The sequence below is a fragment of the Gouania willdenowi genome, chromosome 18 (genome assembly GCF_900634775.1).
Source record: "Gouania willdenowi chromosome 18, fGouWil2.1, whole genome shotgun sequence".
Classification (NCBI taxonomy): domain Eukaryota; kingdom Metazoa; phylum Chordata; class Actinopteri; order Blenniiformes; family Gobiesocidae; genus Gouania; species Gouania willdenowi.
In genome coordinates, this window is record NC_041061.1 from 20,832,674 (window position 1) to 20,853,898 (window position 21,225).

Below are 21,225 nucleotides of genomic sequence, written 5' to 3' on the forward strand. Positions count from 1 at the left end.
CACTTTACTACTCCCTTTTATACACTCTTCTGTAGCCCAGAATCACTTCTGTACTTTTCCATCATATTACCTCTGTACCCTTTCTTAAAATATAATCACATTATTGTTATTATTATTATTATTATTATTATTATTATTATTGTTGTTGTACTACATACATACAAACATTATGTTTAATTACTGATGATGAGCAGAGTCGGTGCAACCATCGGGTGAAGTAACCGTGTGCAGCCGGAGCGGGGCGTGTCTCTGCGGGCATCCTCCCTCCGCTCAGTGCGGTGCTGATGCTGATCACTGCTGCTGACCGCTCTCCCACTGGATGCAGGTAAAGACAGCATCAAAGGCGCGAATTTACCACCACAAAAGCGTCGCCATGGTCTTTCAAAATAAAATCCCATACGCTTGCTTCCAAAAAAAGCTCGTTTTATTGTGAAGAGAAGCGGTGAAAGTGGGTTTTCCTGCCTATAGTTGGAGCATTGACGGCGGGCATGCAGGTGGAGCGCGTCAGCAGCACCGGTTCCATCTGTGTGAAGGAGAGACGCGGGGAAAACAGAAGCTGCTTTCGGATCTGCTTTGGATAAAAAGAAAAACACCCAAAAAAAACATTATTACAACCTGAGGAGACGCACTGAAGCACACCCAGGCTCTTTTTTCCCCCTGGGATTTCTTTTTTCTTTTACAAACCTCCACAAAGCTGGAGAATTATTGTGAAAGGATTACCGCAAAAATACAAGTAAGGAGTTTATTTCTTCTCCGCTTGGGTGTCTACATGCACGCTCCTCTCTGTGCATTTTCCATGCTGTGCAAATTCATTTCTTTCTTACAAATGTTTAGACATTGACAGGAGACTTGATCCTAAAATCAGACCACGGACGTTGTAAAATTGTTTTTTTGTGTGTGTGTGTGTGTTGGTAATAGCGCTATGGAGCAGGAGATGGCTGCGTAAAGGCTCAGTGTTTGGAGCAGGTTTCTGGGCGATGATGGGATCTGAGCTCGAGTGGATGGATGGAGTGAGATGATGGACATTTGTGTGAATGTGTTTTTTTTTTTTTTTTTTTGTGGAGTCTATGCTGACACGGGTCAGGGTTGGTCAAATATCTGTGTGTGTGTGTGTGTCAGAAGGGAGAGAATAAACTCTCCTTTTGCGCGTTGGTGCACGCCGGAGATGCGTTTACGCAACGTCCAGATGGACTTGTTAGGGTTTATTCTGACAGGTTTAACCTGGAGTTCCCCCCCCCCCCCCCCCCCCCCCCTCTTTTTATATATATTATCAACTAAATTTGATTACCTAAATATATCAAAACATTTATATGGATATTTCCTGTAATTTCTTTTAAAAAAACCAAACAAAAAACACCTAAACTCTAATTGTGATACCAAAATGGCACACAACTGACGCACAAAATGTTTCTGAAATAACTCTCTATTCTGCACTACTAGTTAAATGTGATCTCTGGCCAGTTATTATGGGATATATGTTTATATACACTGCGTTTAAATGCGCTACCGTGTCGCCAAACGCCCACTGGGGTGCGTAACAGTGTCTCAACACCCAAATCCCACCACTGATAAATAATGAACAAGTGCTTCATCCAGGAATGGCGACGCTAGGCCACAGAGATGGATGGAAATGGATTCATTTGTTGGAAAAAAAAAAAAAAAAAAAAAAAAAAAAAACACCTTTAATGAGAACATATGTCAACTTTTAGCCTCCATTAATAAAGAGGAGTGGAAGTGTTATTGCTCTATTTTTTGTTCCCATCACTTGTTGTGTGCATGGACCCAGACAATTACTACATATATGCAAGATAATTTACATTTTAAATTGAAAAAAAAAAAAAATATATATATAATAATAATAATAATAATAATAATAATAATAATAATAATAATAACTGCTGTATTCTGCTACAATCTGTAATTTAATCTCTCAAATCTGTGATAATAATAAAAATGTGAAATATGACAATGGGCTAAACATGTCTAATTATATCCCTATGGATGTGATTATGTTGATGACTAAACACGTAGTTTATGTAACGCCTTCCTTAAAAAACATGTTGTGCACTTACATTGTTATCGCCTTAAAAGTCGAGCTGGCAGCTGAGAATGTCCTACAGCTGAGAGAATCCCTCGGAACATATACATAAGCAAACCGACGACAATATAAAAAGACATTCAAGCAGCAAATCCGCAAAACCTTTAATGTGCGTCTGTAAAAGTGCTGTTCATGACGGATGCTGAGATCAGAGCGAAGCCTCAGCATCACTCAATGCACTGAATGATTCCAGTTATTTCTATAACATGAGCATATCAGCTTTATTCTTACATCTTTAAAGTGTGGTGCATTGTTTATTGACTTCCTTTGTTGTGAAAATAGTACTGTGCAAATTCTGTTGATATTTATCCTTAAAAGTATCTTATTAAAGAGTGACAATAGCAGCGTTTGTTTTCCATTGCCATTTTTCTGATTAACCTTCCTATTATCCTTGGGGTCAATTTGACCCCATTCAATGTTTATCATTCAAAAAATGTTTTTTTTTTTTTTTTTTTTTTAATGGCTTTTCCTAATTTGATGGGTACAATTGATTAAGCGTAAAATGATCGTGATGTTATTTTTTTTTTTTACTTGCTGAACACATGTTGCACGCATTGCTGTTCCTCTGGGGCCAATTTGACCCCAAGCTGTTTTAGCTGTGTAAAACCAACCCAGTCTCACTCCCAACTCGTCACATATCGACGTGCCGGAATGACCCTTACCCTAACCCTAGCTTTTTTTTCACCGCAACTTTTCAAAATAAGACTTCTAATTAGGGACGCACCGAATATTTGGCCGAATATTGCAAAAAAACCCCACATTCGGCCTGTGGTTTAGTGAGTTAAAAGCAAAGCCGAATAGTAGCGTGTGACGCAATGACGCAATCAAACAATGTGCAGTGATTTAGAGTCGGAAAAAAGTGTGTGCAGCTCCTCCTTTCCGCACACAAACACAACCAGACTCTCTCCTTTCCGCTCTCCATCACCGCGTAAAAGTTGGAAGCCGTCCAATTCCACAACCGAGTCTGCTGTTAGCGCTGTGAGCCACAAATCCGTAAACAACCCCATCGTTTCTTTTTCAGTTCACAAGCGATATCGGGTCTCGCTGCATAGGCCGGTGTAGCATTAGCACGGAGTGCTAACAGCTGATGTGTGTGAACAATGGCCGTGGCTTCAAGCAGTGACTCCCAACACGATCGGCAGCAGAAAAAGTAGTGCAGTTTGGGTGTCCAGTAGTGTAGTTTGCATTTACATATATGGCAATAAAGTATAATATATATTCTATATTAAACAGCAGTGTTGTTTTAGCTGTTAGATAGTTGGAGAGGGAGGAGCTCACATTCTAGGAGGCGTGTTAGGTGATGTCACCTACCAACTTGGGCAAAATCCAACTCGCCCATTTAAAGCTGACTTTTTACAAAATGTGGAATAACAAAGGAGGGAGGAAACATAACTTTTTCAACTCTGTCCCTCTGAATGAGGCTAAAGGGATGTATATCACTGTAGCAAAACCATCATAAAGTGATTTTTTTCATCATACCTCCCCTTTAATGCACTTGAGGTTTTTTTTTGGAATGCATGTTTTATTTGAAGGGCTAATATAAATGAAAAACTTTGTTGTGCTTTTTTTGAAAAGCAAAGGCTACTGGAATATTTAAAATATTTCATAAAATTCAATAAACATTTATTTTCTTTACAAAAAAAAAACATGTCTAAAAATGTATTCTAGGCTATTTATGCACTATTAAAAAAATAGTCAAAAACTTAACTGCATTCGATATTCGGTGTTTGGATGCACCAAAATTTTCATTTCGGTGCATCCCTACTTCTAACGCTAAACTTAAACCTAACCCTAACCATAAGTTATGGGTAAATTTCTCACTTTTTTTTTTTGATGCATTAGGGTCACCAACGTCAACCATTCATTATTAGAAAAGATTTTCACGACACGTCATCTCTAACACTGAAAGTTTGACCTGATGGTGGCGCTGCAGGAAAGTTCATATCATCACCACAACCAATAGGGTTCATACTCTGGTGGTCATTGATGCAAATTTGTGAAGATTTGGATGAAAACTATTCAAGACAGTCATTCCACTTAAAAGTTTGGCCTGATGGTGGTGCTAGAGAACAGGTCAATGTTTTATTATCGAGGGGTTATTTATGTATTCAAGAAATAGTGCCTGAAAATAAAACTTCCTCAACAATTTTTTGAAAATCATTTTTCGGAGGCAAATATCCCTGAGGTGAGATTGACTCCAAGGGTAATATTTGAGGATAATAGGAGGGTTAAGCAAATTGAATCCACAATCCATAGCTTTAATAAATCCATGTGTCACTTCAGCTTTCTTCTTTTACAGCCACACACACTGATCACGTACCTTATGGAATTTGTTCTCTGAGCCGTCACATACCTAATGAGGTGCTGAAATGACTCCATCCTGAATGAATATGATTCATAATACGAGTAAAAAAAAAAAAAAATCCTCCTAAATTTTAACCATTTCTTTGGTCCAGTGGTGTCCAAGTCATTCAGGTGAAAGGGCCATATAAAAATGACATTTTTCATTATTGTTGTGCCACATATGAATGATGCTTGTAATTAGGGTTATCACTACCTTGGCATCAAAGTTCTTCCATTCTGCAACACTTTCTCGCGGTTTTGAAAAAAAAAATGCGATCAGAAATGACTGCAATCTTATATGGTTAAAGACAGGAAATTGCAAGACTAAAATATTTGGAATTGAATTATATGGTGAATTACTTAAAGAGTAACTAAACCCCAATTCCACTATGTTCTGTGTGGAACAGTCGCTGTAGCGGTGATGTTTTTGACTCGGTGCTTATCTCAAGAGCAGATTCTGTGCTAATCAGAGGGTTCATCAAGCTACAGTATGTGTTTATTTACTTTCTCTGCTTGCTAGGGATGTAACGATTAATCGTAAGGCAGTTAAAAATCGATTCATAGGTAGCAAGGTTGATATCGATTTTCTGAAAATTGAATCGCAGTACTTTTTTTAACCAGCAGAGGGCAAGTGTACAAGTGTAGGCGGCGGGCGGAGTCTGCTAATACTTTCTTTCTGGCCGTCTTCTACTCTTAAATATGTTAATAAATGATTCATTACCCCTTTAGCACCGAAAGAATATCTGTAATATTACTTGAATATCTGTAAAAGTCACGTTTTTCTATTAGCTCTGTCTGCTAGCATAGCTTCTCTTCTTCACTGCAAGAATTTCTGCATGCCAACCGACCACTGTGTTACCAGCGCCCTCTGCTGGTCCAAACAAATATGACGTAAATCAGTGCAATGACGGTTTTTTTTTTAAAGTCCAATTGTTAAGGCACAAAATAAATTTTCAGTTGCACTTTTAAAAAGAAAAAAAGAACTATTATGCAGTTTTGCATTGTTTATTATAGAACCAGAATTTAAATTAATAGGCTTCATTTTCATTTCTATTATTCCTTTATTTATTTCATTCAAGATTTATTTTTAGTCAAATTGCATTGTTTTGAATAGTTTATCAAGGAATTCTTTTGACAATGAAATATAAAAGGAAAATAATACAGTATTTTCTAGTTTTTTCCCAAAAAAAAATTTGTCTACAGTCCCATTTTGTAAAATAAATCGTGAGAGAATCGTATCGTGAACCCAGTATCGTGAATCGAATCGTATCGGGAGTTGAGTGAATCGTTACATCCCTACTGCTTGCTGGGTTAGTTTATGGATACTTTTTCACTTGCAATATGATACCGATATTGCATCCTTGTGTGTTGGCCGATATTGAACACAAATTTGACATACTTTAATTTCTTTTTGTAGTGTGGAATGTTTGAAAAGGCTTGATCAAGTGATGTTACTCAAACAGACAACAATACTCAGCAACAGTAGGTATGAGAAAAAAATGACCATTTATTATTAACCAATGGGTTACAAACATTTAATCTTAAACAAATATTCTACAATTAAATAAAACCCACACCCTTAGGGGTATTTGAACACATCTATTATTTTCCTTAATTGATAAATTGTGTCACAACTCTTTAAATACATCAAGAACTAAAGTTGAAAAACTACAATGGTAGGGACTTTGATTTTCCGTGATCGTGAAACACAAAAAAACCCCAGAATTTACTTATGTTGTTATTATTATCTTCATTTCTTTTGGAATGGAATCAAGCGGCAATTGCAAGATAACAAGGAATATATCCTCAAATGCATGTTTTGGGACAATATCACGCATTAAAAGGCAATTTGTTGTGGTAAGCAGGGGGGCAAAGAGACGGAAATGTCATATCTTGTCAGGAAAAATATGACACACAATGATGCAATATTTTGAAGTTCACTTCCTGGAATGAAAATAGCCATTTGACATGGACCGAACCTTCACCGACATGTTTTGGGACAACATTACACAATAACATGCCATTTTCCACCACCATATCAGACAATAACACTCAATTTTGATTAATGTATAGCAACTTTAGCAAATCGACAGACGTCAAATCGACAGACATCAAATCGACAGACGTCAAATCGACAGACGTCAAATATCTTTCAAAATCTTGAGTGATTTCAGTGTTTGCATTTAGTGAGACAGACAAGAAATATAAAATTAATAATAGTTATTTCAACGATCATTGAACTGTATTAGGCATGTTTGGCACAAATTCAGGAAGTTTAAAAGCCAGTAATGACATCTGATTAGAGAAAGCCGATGAACCGGAAACAAAATGAAAAAGTGTAAACTAACGAGGAAATGGGTTAATTCTAGGGCTGTAGTCAACCAAGGAAATGGTTGGTTGACCAAGACTATGGCACAGGTAGTGATTAGTTGACCAAAAAAATAATAAAAAATTAAAAACTTGTCTTCTGATCAGAGCAGAGGGACAGAATTACAACACGCTTGAAGCATCCACTGTTGAATCAATCCTTTTTCTTCACAAGAACATGGATTATCCATATATTTGATACGTGGATTATGTAAATCGAGCCATCTCTAGCGCGCGCTGCACACCTGTGTGTGTTTGACGTGCACTCGTTTCCGAGTGCGCTGATCTGATGATAATAGTTGTCTGTTTTAGTGGTAAGCCTGGTTTTATCAACACTTAACAAATGTAAATATGTCATTTGTATGAGGTTTTGGTTCAGGCACGGATATAAATACCTAATGTCTGTCGGACCTGTCGGTTACAGTTTCGAGTTCGAGCCAAAGCTTGAATAAGGTTCATATCATAAATGGTCAGTGTTTAACCACCAAAACAAAATATTTCGCTCTCTTCTTTCTTTTTCCTTGTCCTCCACTCCACCTGCTCATTCATTCTCCAGCTCCGCTGCACAAAAACTCGACAATGTGCAGATTGGAGCCATAAACTATTCACACTGGAGTCTGATACAGGTCACATTTTAAATGATAATGTGAACAGATGAACAAAAAAAAATCAGAAATGAGCATTAAGGTCGCTTTGAAAAAGATGTGCTCGGCGCTCTGCGGGCATGGATGGCAGGGATGCAGAGGAGTCACTTTGCAGCCAGAAGGAGCCTGGGGTATCTGCCCTGATTTTGTTTCCACACACCAGTGGCCCTTTAGAGTCACATTTGTGTCAGTCTTCAATGTAATCCTTCATGTCGTCGAAACTGGATCCTCTTTGCACAGCAGGATGAGAGTCAACGCTGCCGTCTACTATGCATGTGGACTGAGCACATGCGGCTTTGCGTCATATACTTAACTGACAGCAGCGAGAGTTAACAAGAAAAAAAAAGCCTGTCTACTTAGAAAATATATCAGTAGACTGCGTTATTATAATCGCACAAATGTCACCCATTGTAATTTTATGATTTTGCAAATAATGAACAACTTTTAATGCTGAAATTGAAAGTCTATGTCCTTGCATATTTAATAAGTCTGGTCGACCAATGAAAATCTTGGTCGACGACGATGGCATCGACCAATTAGTCGACTAAACGACCAAAGTTGGCAGCCCAAGTTGAGTTCACATCAGATAACCATTGTATCAACAAACACTATGAAGTACTGGTATTATGACAAAAAGAATAAAGGACGACACATGATGACACTGCTATAAAGGAGGTAGTCTCACGTTCTGACAAGAAATGTGACACAAAGTCTGAACATGGAGGAACTTACTGTGGTGAGCTGCTGCCACTTTGGAGGCCTTGGTTTAAAGTGTTACCCCTCACTGTCTTCTATCTCACCTCTATTAGAACATGGGCACTTGTACTCTCCCCTTCATCCGACCAACCATATCCAGTTGAACTGTGAAATTAGAATAGGAGAGAATCCGAAGTGGGTAATCTTTCTGTAATCCCTTGCACGGGGCCTAAGAGAGTAGTCTGCCTCATTAACTCACTCTTCTCTTACCTGGCTCTCATCCATCTTCCTGTCGGTTCGTCCACCGTGCACCCCCAAGAGTGGGAGCGAGGAAAGGTTAAAGGAGCTTATAGGGGAGTTGTAAAGAAGGGAGTTTCTGAATTAGTATGAGACCATCCTTCTGCTCTTCCTCATGTCCTTGATTTTGATGGTTCTTTGTCTTGCCAAGAGAAAGTCGAAGGAGCCGATATTGTAATGGTGAAAAACTTCTGTTCACCAGATACGTCTTAATGTGACGTTCTGCTAGAGGCAAAGAATAGAAATAGCAAAATTGTTCAAAGCTTTGTTCCAAGTTGAACAACTTCCCTTTGCTCCTCTCTTTGAGAAACACATTTTGATGTTAAAAAAAAAAAAAAAAAAAAAAAGTCCTCGGTCTGTTCCACATTCTTCACAAAATAACCCCACAAAGAATGGGTCATAAATTCATTCAGTAGAGCTTGCATGAGCATTTCAATCTTAAATGAGAATTATAGCTCTTCAATCAAACGGTTGAAAGTATTGTAATCTCTTTTCCATATCAGAGAACCTCCCTAGAAGCCGGCGCTGTAAATGAATTAATGAAGTCACGCTTTGTAACGTGGAGAGCTTGATTTAAAATATTAGAATTTCTTTACTACTCACTTTTCAGCAAGCTGAAGCAAGTGCTGTGTAGATTAGACTTGAGTATTCTGTAAAACAGCTTCCATTAAAACAGTTTCTCTCTTCTTTTAGCCCAGTTTCTCCCCTTGCCGTCTATGAAAGAACTCTTGGCACGTCCATGTTGTCAGGAACATTGTGTGTCTCTTTAACACCTGCCGTTGAGATGGTTAACCTACATTACTTTGGTGCCAAGGAGGCTGCTGTGCCTCATGTTTAAAAATACCCCCCACCTTTTTATTTGAAGGGCATTTTGCCGACAAACCACCTGCAACCTGAGGGCCAACCCTCGCCTCAAAGTCAAGCATTCCTGGCCCCTTTAGACTAAGTCATCTGGTCATATATGCAGCTTATTTTAGAATTTCTGTCCATTTATACATGGGGGACACTAGAACAAGGGTTAGCCATGAAAAGTGGAGCACATTGCATAACAGGGATATTAAACAGAGAGAGAGAGAAAAAAATCTGTATTTGGGTTTTATGCTTATAATTGAGGAGTGGGTGTTAGTTACTAATCCCTCTGCTGTGGGATATCACTCATACACTGGTTCCAGTTTTGCATAATTACACAAAACCTGCATTTCTAACCATTCAATGGCATTTACAGCCGGGTATAAGTGCTCGGCATTGGTAATAGCCGCATACTTTGTGGAATGTAGAGCGATTACCCATGCACAAAAAAAAGGCAACATCTAATCAAATTATTTACACTGCATAACAGCCTTGTTGTGCTAACTACTGCCACTTATTGACCAGTGATGCACAATATTATTGCTAGTATCGGCCAATATTGGCTTTAAAATTAATGTGTAACTAAACCCCAAAACCAGACAGAGCTAATAGAAAAATGTGACTTTTACAGATATTCACGTAATATTACAGATATTTTTTCGGTGCTAAAGGGGTAAGGAATCATTTATGAACATGTTTAAAAGTAGAAGGCGGTCAGAAAGAAAGTATTAGCAGATTCCGCCCGCCGCCAACACTTCTGGATAGCGCCCTCTGCTGGTTAATTTTTTTTTCATAGTATTGATGTGAATCGTGATACCTATGAATCGATTTTTAACTGCCTTATGATTAATTGTTACATCTCTACTTAATTGCCATTGAAATTAAAATCATTCAAATAAAAAAAAAGACCTGTAGTGTGTTTTACTGACCATGTTGATCGATGGATTGAGTTTCCATTGATTTGATTGAACTGTTGCTTAACCAATCAAAATATCGATGGAATCTTTACACCTTTGGATAGTTTTACACAGCAAAGAAGAATGTGCAAGGGCAGATTTGCTGAAAATCACTGCACAAGCGTGTTTTCCTTTTGGATTCTAAGACATTTTCCTGAATCTCTCAGGAAGAAGCTGAATAACTGTTCTTACTCAAGTCCCCTCAGGTTATTATCATTCTCCTACATTGTTTATTTCTCTACCAAACAACCCTGATCCTTCACTCTGTGCTGTAAGTAATATATACTTTTTTTCCCGTCCGCTACCCCTCCAGCCAGATTGATTTCAGATGGCTAAACTTGAGATACAATAGCTACGAAAATTTCTAATCCTATAGTCTCAAATGTGTCTGCGGGGTATTTTCATTCTCAGGATGGCCATTTTGTTCTGTTCGTCGTGTGATATGAGGTCTGGATCGTCAACACTTGTGAAGGGAATGAACTGAGCAACAGGGTGCACTCAGGGGCTGATAGAGGTCATGATATTGAGATAGTGTCTACTGCTGTGAGCGGAGGCCACGCTCGTCCCCAAGCGTGGCAACACTTTACCAACAAGGCACTGGGAGGACATGGTTTTTCTTATAATGCAATAACATATTATAAGGAACAAAATAAGTATACAAAATATAATGATAACATGGAAAAACACAAAAAAAAAACAAAAAAAACATGAATAACAAAATATACAAAATGCCAAGAAAGATACACCACCACCAACACAAAATAGCAACAAAATACACACATGGGTAATATAACAGAAAAGAACAACAAGAATAAAGGGCAAACAAACAAAATGACAGCAAAAAAACAACAAAATGACCCAAAAATACACATGAATAATGTAGATTAAACAAAATGAGAACAAAAAATATACCAAAATCACAACAAAGATACAAAAAAGGCTCATACCACACAAACAACGGGAAAAATAATAATAAAACACACAAAATGACAACAATGATACACTAAATTACTTATAACACATACGATAACAGCAACCTTAAAACACAATAATTAAAGAAAATGTACAAAATGACAACAAAAACATAAAACACTGCAATAACATATTCAAAAGAACAATAAAAATTCACAAACTGGCTGCTAAAATACACATGAATAACATAAAATATACGAAATACCAATAAAGATAAACCAAATGACTGCAGAACCACAAAATGACTCCAAAAACACAAAATAGCAACAAAAATACACAAAATGGCTAATATAATACAAAAGTACAGCAAGAATAAAGGACAGACAAACAAAATGACAACAAAGATTTACAAAATGACCCAAAAATACATATGAAAGACATAAATTAAACATAATGACAACAAGCATATACCAAAATGACAACAAAAATACAAAAAAAGGCTCATACCACACAAACAACAGCAACAATAATGGGAAAACACATACATAAACAACAAAGATACACTAAATTACTTATAACACATACAAAAACAGCAACATTAAAACAGAAAAACACAAACATTAAAGAAAACGTACAGAACATCAGAAAAATAAACAAAATGACAAAAACATAAAACATTGCAATAACATATTCAAAGGTACAATAAAAATTCACAAAATGGCTGCTAAAACACACATGAATAACATAAAATATACAAAATACCAAGAAAGATAAACCAAATCGACTGCATAACCACAAAATACTCCAAAAACACAAAATAGCAACAAAAAAACACAGAATGACTAATATCACAGAAAAGAACAGCAAGAATAAAGGACAAACAAACAAAAGGACAACAAAAATACACAAAATGACCCAAAAATACATATGAACAACAAAGATGCACTAAATGACTTATAACACACACAAAAACAGGAACATTAAAACAGAAAAACACAATATTTAAAGAAAACGGACAACATATGAGAAAAACGAACAAAATGAAAACAAAAACACTGCAACACCATTTTCAAAGGAAGAATAAAAATTCACACAAAATGGCTGCTAAAGTACACATGAATAACGTAAAATGTACAAAATACCAAGAAAGATACACCAAATTGACCGCAGAAGCACAAAATGACAAAAATGACAACAAAAATACACAAAATGACTAATATCACAGAAAAGAACAGCAAGAATAAAGGACAAACAAACAAAATGACAACAGCATTTTACAAAATGACCCATCACACACAAAAATGGCTAAAAAACACACAAAAAGAAAACAAAAAATACACAAGAATGACAGAAATTAAACAGAAAGACAACAGAAATATCCCAAAAAAGGCTCATACCTCACAAACAACAGCAAAACAACAACAATAACACACTAAATGACGTATAACACATACAAAAACAACAAAATTAAATCACAATAATTAAAGAAAATGTACAACATATCAGAAAAATTAACAAAATGACAACAAAAACACGCAAACCATTCTTTTCTGCGTTAAAGCTCAGATTGGTCATCATTCTATACGAGTGTTGATAATGTGGCCCTAGGACCAGACAGTCACATTGTTGTGGCTCCCGTGGTACAGTCACACCATATGTTCTGCTCCTACATCTTATTTTGTTTCATCTCCGTAACATTGCTAAAATCAGATCTATCCTGTCTCAGGGCGACGCCGAAAAACTAGTCCATGCTTTTGTTACCTCTAGACTGGATTATTGTAATTCTCTTTTAGCAGGCTGCCCGAGCAAGTCGCTTAAGACACTTCAGCTGGTTCAAAATGCTGCAGCACGTGTACTGACTAAAACTAGGAGAAGAGATCACATTACTCCTGTATTAGCCTCTCTGCATTGGCTTCCCATAAAATATAGAATAGAATTCAAGATTCTTCTTCTCACTTATAAAGCCCTAAATGGACAGGCACCAGTCTATCTCAAGGAGCTTGTAGTGCCATACAATCCCCCCAGAACACTACGCTCTCAAAATGCTGGACTACTCGTTGTTCCATTCATCTCTAAAAGTAGTATAGGAGGAAGAGCTTTCAGTTATCAGGCCCCACTTCTCTGGAACCATCTACCAACCACGGTTCGGGGGGCAGACACCCTCTCTACCTTTAAGGTTAGGCTCAAAACATTCCTCTTTGATAAAGCTTTTAGTTAGGAACCAGCTCATAGCTCATAATTAAGATGCAATAGGCATAGACTGCCGGGGGGGGGGGGTCTGGCATGCTCGGTTGGAGAGAGGTTGGAGAGGGCGTTAAGAGAGAGGTCATTTAGGTTAGAGAGGGACCGGAGAGGGTCCCATTCCTCTTTCAAACACTCCCTCTATGTCTGCTTACTCCCTTGTGTGTTTGCTCCTGTACTCCTTCTGGCTTTTGTCTTGCAGGTCCGTGGGATCCTCAGTGTGGAGTTACAGAGACTCAGCGGCTCTGTCTCCACCCTTTTCTCTGCACACACCCAACACAGCATAACGTGGATGGCTGTTCATCATAGGAATGGGATCCACACAAGGTTCCTGCTGCTTAACAGAAGGTTTTCCTTGCCGCCATGATGAATTCATGTTGGGTGTGGGATACATATGTATGTGTATATACGTATATATGCATATGTGTGTATCCATAAAATGAAGAGTCCGTCCTTAAGACTGCTCTACTGTAAAGTGCCTTGAGATACCATTGGTTATGATTTGGCGCTATACAAATAAAGATTGATTGATTGATTGATTGATTGTTTCTTGTATTTCCATCGGTTTTGATTTTTTAAACGTCTTGGAGCCAAATGCTCTCCTTCAGTGTGCATGGGCCGTTAAAATAACCGTTATGCACCCTCCTTGCAGATTGCCACCCTCTTTTGTTTTCCTATTTATTCAGAGTGAAATGAAGCCTGTGTCCCAATTATTTTGCCACTTCTGCCATCACTATCCCAGTTTTAACAGAGATGGGCAGAGACGGTGAAGGCCAAATGTGTCACGATAACAGTGGGAGAGAAACCGAATGGGGGGGGGGGAGGTGGTTGGGAGGAGGGCGAGTCGAGTCACACACCATTCCTCCCTCTCTCCATCTCAGTCCAGACATTTCAGCCCAGCCATCCATCCAGGAGGCTTCAGTAGGACTTACTGAGCGACTACTTTGTTCCAGTGCAGAATTTTAGTACTTGTTTGTACCGTCTTTCATTTTCTTTAATGCTTCTTATGACTACATGGAAGCTATTGGAAAATGTGATTTAACAGCCATTACTTTGGCAATAGGTCACATTTTAGCAGCAGTGCCATCACCTAGTTTTAATCAACTCTATTAAAATGACGCACTGGAGTAATAACAAGAGTTTGCTCGTTTCCTCTTGGATTTGTTGAGAGATGATAACGTTTGAGCAACAGCACGATACTGTATTTGCTATAAAGACACTCACATTAATGATAAGGGGAAAAAAAGACACACATGGAAAATAGTGATAGGCCGATACATCGGCCGATTTTTGCGCTTTTTACGTGTATCGGCATCGGCCGATGCAGGCTGCTGCGTTCGCCGATCCGCATTATTTGCAAAGAGCAGAAATGTTTTTACTCGTTTTTGTTCGACATCACCTCTTTTTAATATTTGTTAAATATTTGTTTACTTGTTGTTGTTCTATGTCACCTGTTTTTAATATTTGTTAAATATTTATTTACTTATTGTTGTTCTACATCACCTGTTTTTAATATTTGTTAAATATTTATTTACTTATTGTTGTTCTACATCACCTGTTTTTAATATTTGTTGAATATTATTTACTTGTTGTTTTATGTCACCTGTTTTTAATATTTGTTGAATACTTTTTATTTATTCTTGTTCTACATCACCTGTTTTTAATATTTGTTGAATATTTTTTTTTTACTTATTCTTGTTCTACATCACCTGTTTTTAATATTTGTTAAATATGTTTTTACTTGTTCTACATCATCTTTGTTAATTTCAATAAATGTTCCTCTTTCAAAAATTGAGACTCGCACCATTTGTTATCATCATTGTGTCATTTTTATGATGTAAATTGAGGGAGCAAAAGTAGTATCGGCTCCTGATATTGGCTCAAGAAAATCGTTAGTCCGTGTCAGTCATCAGCTAAGGCTGATGGAAAAAAAAATATCCTATCCTTATATCCTTATCGGTCAATCCCTACTGGAAATAAAATATTAAGAACTTTAGTTCACGAGTAGCAATGGTTGAGACTGGCAATTTCAGGAAAAAAAATAGACAATTCTAAGTCGGGCTGGGCGTTATGGACCAAAACTCTCAATTTTTGTTTTCTCAACATTGCGATATACAATATAAATCTTCATCATTTTAATTTAAATGAAGTCTGACCAGAAAAAAATTATTCTGGGTTAAATTTGATGATCAAAATGCCACACAGGCTCATTTATTACCAAACAGCTGCACAATATGTACCACTTTAGTCTTTTTCTTATCTAAGGGACACACTCAGCAATCCATCACACTTTGCTTTTTATGCTTTTCTGAGAAGTAGCAAAAGCAGTGACTCCTAAAACAACTATTTTAAAACAAATAAATATATATATATATATATATATATATATCGATATAGGCGATATTGCAATTTCTTATACCCGCAAAATAGAAAACTCGATACATATACATATATATATATATAAATATATACTCTAGCGTCGGCCGCGTTGGAGGCACGGGACGCGCATCAAAAGCTTGAAATCTCCAAACGCGCAGCATCCTCCGCACGAAAAGCTTAAAAACGCGCCGCACAGGAGGCCCAGGAGGCAATGCGGGATCCCTTGACAAACCTAGAAGTGCGTCCAGCATATATTGTGTATATAAACCTGACGCTGTTGACGCGTTTGGTGTGAATGTGCCATAAAACATAACCTTACGGCTCTTCGCTTCGCTTCACTTCTGTGCTTTGCTCATGGCGAAAGTAATAAAAGGAATGTCTATATCGATATATGCGATGTTGTCATTTTCTATAGCGCCAAACTAGAAAACTGTCTATGTATCTTGAATCTTGCTAAATCGCCCGGCTCTAAGCAACCGTTTATTAAGTTGCTATGATAATTACATCGCCTCTTTCACATCTGTGTGTCTTTACACAAGCTAAATAATCAGTGTTACAATTAGGTTGTCTTCAATCAATTTTGGCTTTTCATGTTGTTGTAGATTTTCTCTCGTATGGTGGTACCTTCAGGTTTTCCATCCTCTAAAAAAGGATCTGGGATATGAAACAAACCTAGGAACCCTGCCACCTTGCTGATTATTGGTGCTAATTGTGAGGGTTTAGCACCTAGCATGTGTCCAAGTCCCCCTCACACTCAGTTCCAAACAGTGCAGTGCAGGAATCCTCATTGCTTTCCCTCTCTTTCCAAGCTGCTGAGAGACGCCATTTGGCCTGAGTATTCAGGGACCAGCGTACACGGTGACATGTGGCTCTAACAGCCCAGCGGGTCCCTGGAATAACTCTCTGATCTGACATGGCCCCTGGTGAAAGGCAATCTGTGGCGGGTGGGAGGCTGAAAGTGGGCATGTGTGTCACAGATGGCAAACCCAGCACTGGTACTTGGACCTGCTTTTGACAGAATGGATTGGGAAGAAAGCTGGAATTGCAAGGCCCTGTGAGACATTGTTGGGTTTTTTTTTTTCAATTATATTTGTTGTTAACGTAGCTCATAGGCATTAGGGCAGTGGTTCTCAACCTTTTCAGCCCACAACCCCTAAAATAAAGATGCCAGAAACCAGGGACCCCCACTGTACTTGAAGGTGGCTGAACACAGACATGAACATTGAAGAACCGTCATGTAGAGACAGGGTCATCTATAAGGAGGAATAAAGAGGAGAGCTTTTTGGGGTCCACCCATAAAGTCAGCAAAATGATGGTCCATTGAATCTGTGATAACCACATTTATTTATTGATCTGAATAATATCCACTGTTATCCAGGAAGTTTATTTTTTTTTTTTTTTTGCGGTACATCATCTTAAAGATGTAAATCATAATTAAAATGGGTGAAAACTGGCCAAAAATGGTGGAAAAAGTGGTGAAATGGAATTGAAAAAAAACACAGAAATTGCTTTGGTAAAAGTTTCTCATGAGATTGTGAATGGGGTTAAATTGGCAAAAATAAGCTACAAATATGGTGAAAAGAGGTTCAAAGTGACTAATTGGTCAACATATGTGACATTAGGTGGAAAAGTGATGGAAAGTGTTTAGAAGTGGCGAAAATTGTGTTGAAAGTAGAAAAAAAAACTTGCAAAAAAAAGGCATTAGAATTTGATGGAGAAGTGGCAGAAATGGGAGTAATGTAGCAAAAATACATTAAAATGAGCAAACATGTGACCATTTTTTTTTTTTTTTTATGAAAGCATGTTTTAAAGTAAACAAAGTTTGGTGTAGTTGCAATAAAAGGTTAAAAAAAGGGTTTGAATTATTCAAAAAATATTCTTGATTTTTTTGAAGCCATCTGGCGACCCCCTTTCAGTGTCTCGTGACCCCAAGGTTGAGAAGCACTGTGTTAGGAGATGGTTCATTGGAAGACAAATCAAAGACTTTGACACGTAGCTAGAACGGCAATGTTAATTTCTATCAAATACCTGTTTGCGCAGTTTGCTTGTTTTCCCTAAGTACATGCGGTTAGCTTACGCAATCTAAAATATATCTCATTAAGGGTCAAAGGGCACTGGAGCCAATCACCGTTTAATCAAGATGCCTGACTTGGTAACTGGAAATAATACACATGTACACATACACTACTATTTATCAATTTTAAAGCAGTGATGGGCAACTTTAATCACATCCTAGGTCACAGATATAGAACGATGACCAATCAGAACTTTACCACAGGAAAGAACAAAGGTTTTTGTTTGTCTGTGGTCATTTTGTGTATCACTGTGGCCATGTTTGTGTTTGTCTTTTTGTGTATTATGTTCATTGAGTGTATTTGATGGCATGTTGCCACCAGTTGCCCATGTCTGGTTTAGATAGTGTCATTAACCATCATTAACCTGATACTAGATTTAGGCTACACTTTTTAGACGTATGACTTTGGCCCTGGACCATTTGTAGTTTGGTAACTTCTGTCACAATGAGCAACTTGAGTCCCAATCTTCACCAGTTCAAGTCATGATTAAAACGAAAGGTGATCTTTTTTTTTTTTTTCATGCAATACTATCTTTGGCAAATACCTTGTTTCATTTGAAGTACTTCAGCTTAGCCAAAGTGTTGACAGAAAAATCAAAGGAAAATTAGGGGTTTGGATCAAAGAAACAAAGTCAGATCTTAAAAAATAACAGATGCAGTTAAAAAGTTAGACCCCTGGAATTCCGATCAAACTTTTTCAGCACACTATCGATCCAAAGCTACTTTTCGTGACAAGCCATTTTCACAGAGAATGCCTTAATCCTCAAGCCGCACACTACGCTCCAGTCACTGACTATCCACTGGATAACCTTGTCCTGCCATCAAGCTTGAATCTATCAGAAACCATCAGGTCTGTTTGGCCCTGGAAGGCCTGAGAGCTATGACCTCTTTTTGGATAGATTCTTTTCTAAAAATATTAACGTCAAATAACACTTGTGCAAGAAATAGAAAACAAATCGGTGGAATATTTCTGTACAGTGGATTTATTGAACAGTTGAACCAAAAAAAAAGATCACATCAGCACTAATCGTTATCATTAATAATTAACTGCTGCTCTTGGTTGATGATCAATGCATACATGAATAACGATGGAAGATTTCTGTTGGTTCTACTGCAGCAGTTTGGGTCCATAAATATGAAGTAGCGAGTGGTTTCTCCCCAGTGATGGCAGAGGCTGGAGTGTTGGCAATGAGCCGTTGTACTGAATGGATGACAGGAAGGTAAACTACGGTGCACAGAAAGCTTCAAGCTGCACTGCTTTACTTCATACATCAATTTATTTATTACTTTGGCTAACACAAGGACGTGTGTAGGAGCTACTTTGGACATACCTGGAGTTATTATTGTGAGCTCTTTCTGCACATCGGAGCAGCCACAGCTGGCAGTCAGCTGCATTGTTTATAGAAACGACGCAATTGGAGGATTGTGCCGTGCGACAAATGAGTAGAGGAGAGAGTGGACTTATCGGGGGATGATTTAAGACCTAGTTTAAAAAATATGGACATATTCAAGATTTGAAATCGTCAAATTTAGTTTCTTCCTAGTTTGTTCATGTTTCTTTGCCTTTTCTGAAAAGTGCTTTAAATGGGTCCTACCTACAGATGTGGATCTTTGAGTGTCTCATGATACAATTGAAAATCGATTCTTGATTTAACAATTCTCGATTCAAAAATTGATACAATGCATAGTGTTTTAAGGAAAATTATTTTAAATAAACTGATTCCAAATGATGTAATCACACAAAGGCAAACAAGGTAACATTTATTCATGCTAAACAAATAAAAATGTACTTACTGTACAATAAATAACTTGCATAAACTTCTGTCAGCTGCCCCTTTTTTCCAGAAGTAAGTCTCAACTCTCAGTGATTACAAGAATAAGTTCAAGGTATACAATGAAAAAAAAAAGGTGGCATAAGAAAAGAAGTGGAGGGGGAGAGGGGGAAGGGGGCGTACCATGGCCCACTCATGTCTGCTGGGTTGGGCCGTTGTTCTCTGGATGTGTGCTGTCTGGTTATCACATTGTTGTTTGTCCCTGTCTTTTGTCTTGTATCTTGAAAAATAAAAAAATAAATATATATATATATATATATATATATATATATATATTTTTTTTTTGTCTTTTTATTTATTTTTCACAATGTTGAACAAGAAAAACACAAACAAAAAAAAAAAAAAAAAAACCCCTCCCCCAACCCCTGCTATACCGGATCAGAAAATGAAGTTACATATTTATGTGGCACTGATATGTATACAAAGTACAGAGCTTAAGCGAATTAAGAAAGTTTATCAGCAGACATATTTTCAAAATAAGAAAAATGGCAGCCACTGGTCATAAAATGTATTAATAGATAGTATAGTATATCTGATTTTTTCCAAATACATATGACCCATCAGTTCTTTCACCCAATGACCATGTCTTGGAGGACGTGGATCTTTCCATTTATACAATATTAGCCTTCGAGCCAACAATGAGCAAAAAGCAATCATGCCGATTTGATTCCTACTTAAGGGAGTGTCAACAGAGATCACCCCGAATAAAGCAGTCAAAGGACAGGGACGTACCGCTTTCAAACAGATGCTGGAAAAAGCCTCAAAGATAGATTGCCAATATCCAGAAAGTTTCGGACAGGTCCGAAATGTGTGCAGAAGCACACATTTTGTTTGCAGCGGTCACATGAAGGATCCAGGTCCAGCTTGAACTTAGACAGCTTGTCCTTGGACCAGTGCAGACGGTGTACCACTTTAAACTGAACCACAGCATGTCTAAGTGAGATCGAAGAGGAATGAATGTTCTGTATGACCTTTTGCCAAACTGAGTCCTTTATGGTTTCATTCAGATCGGTTTCCCATTTCTGCTTAAGTACCTCCAGGTTTTTTTTAAATCATTTTTTTAAGTTTATGAATCGATTCAGAATCGTGGATGATTAGAATCACGATTCTAAAGTGAATTTTTTTCCCCCCCACCCCTAGTTATACCTGTCTTTATACATGTTGGGTCTGATCTTGACTTTTGAAAAAGGAGGCGGGGAAAGCAGAATTAGTTAATTTTTCTTTCTTCATTTTGCTTCTTTCGTCTCCAACTCCACGGCTTCACCTGTCAATCAACCACTTTATGACGGACGACTGTGATGTCAGCCACTCCCATGGCGGGAGGGTGGTGTTGTATAACTTAGCAGCTGCGTTCAACTCTGCGCAGTCACAGACTGTCTCTGGGCGCAGGTTAATTCATAATCATTATCTATATCATATTTATTCTGATTATTTAAATACAGATATAAAATTGTTTCGCAGTATTTTTAATTCATAATTATTTTTTTCTAATGTCTTACTCTAACGTGGTGAGTGGTGGGGCGGCGCCCTCGTGCCC

General features: G+C 37.7%; 1 protein-coding gene across 1 annotated transcript in view; it reads left to right on the plus strand.

Moving 5' to 3' along the window:
* The first annotated feature begins 313 nt into the window (after positions 1–313).
* LOC114480175 (neurexin-2-like) overlaps positions 314–21,225 on the plus strand; it is a 484,818-nt gene continuing 463,906 nt past the window's right edge. The window contains exon 1 of the mRNA XM_028474071.1: positions 314–733. The gene's annotated coding sequence lies outside the window, so the exon portion shown is untranslated. The remainder of the gene's footprint in view (positions 734–21,225) is intronic.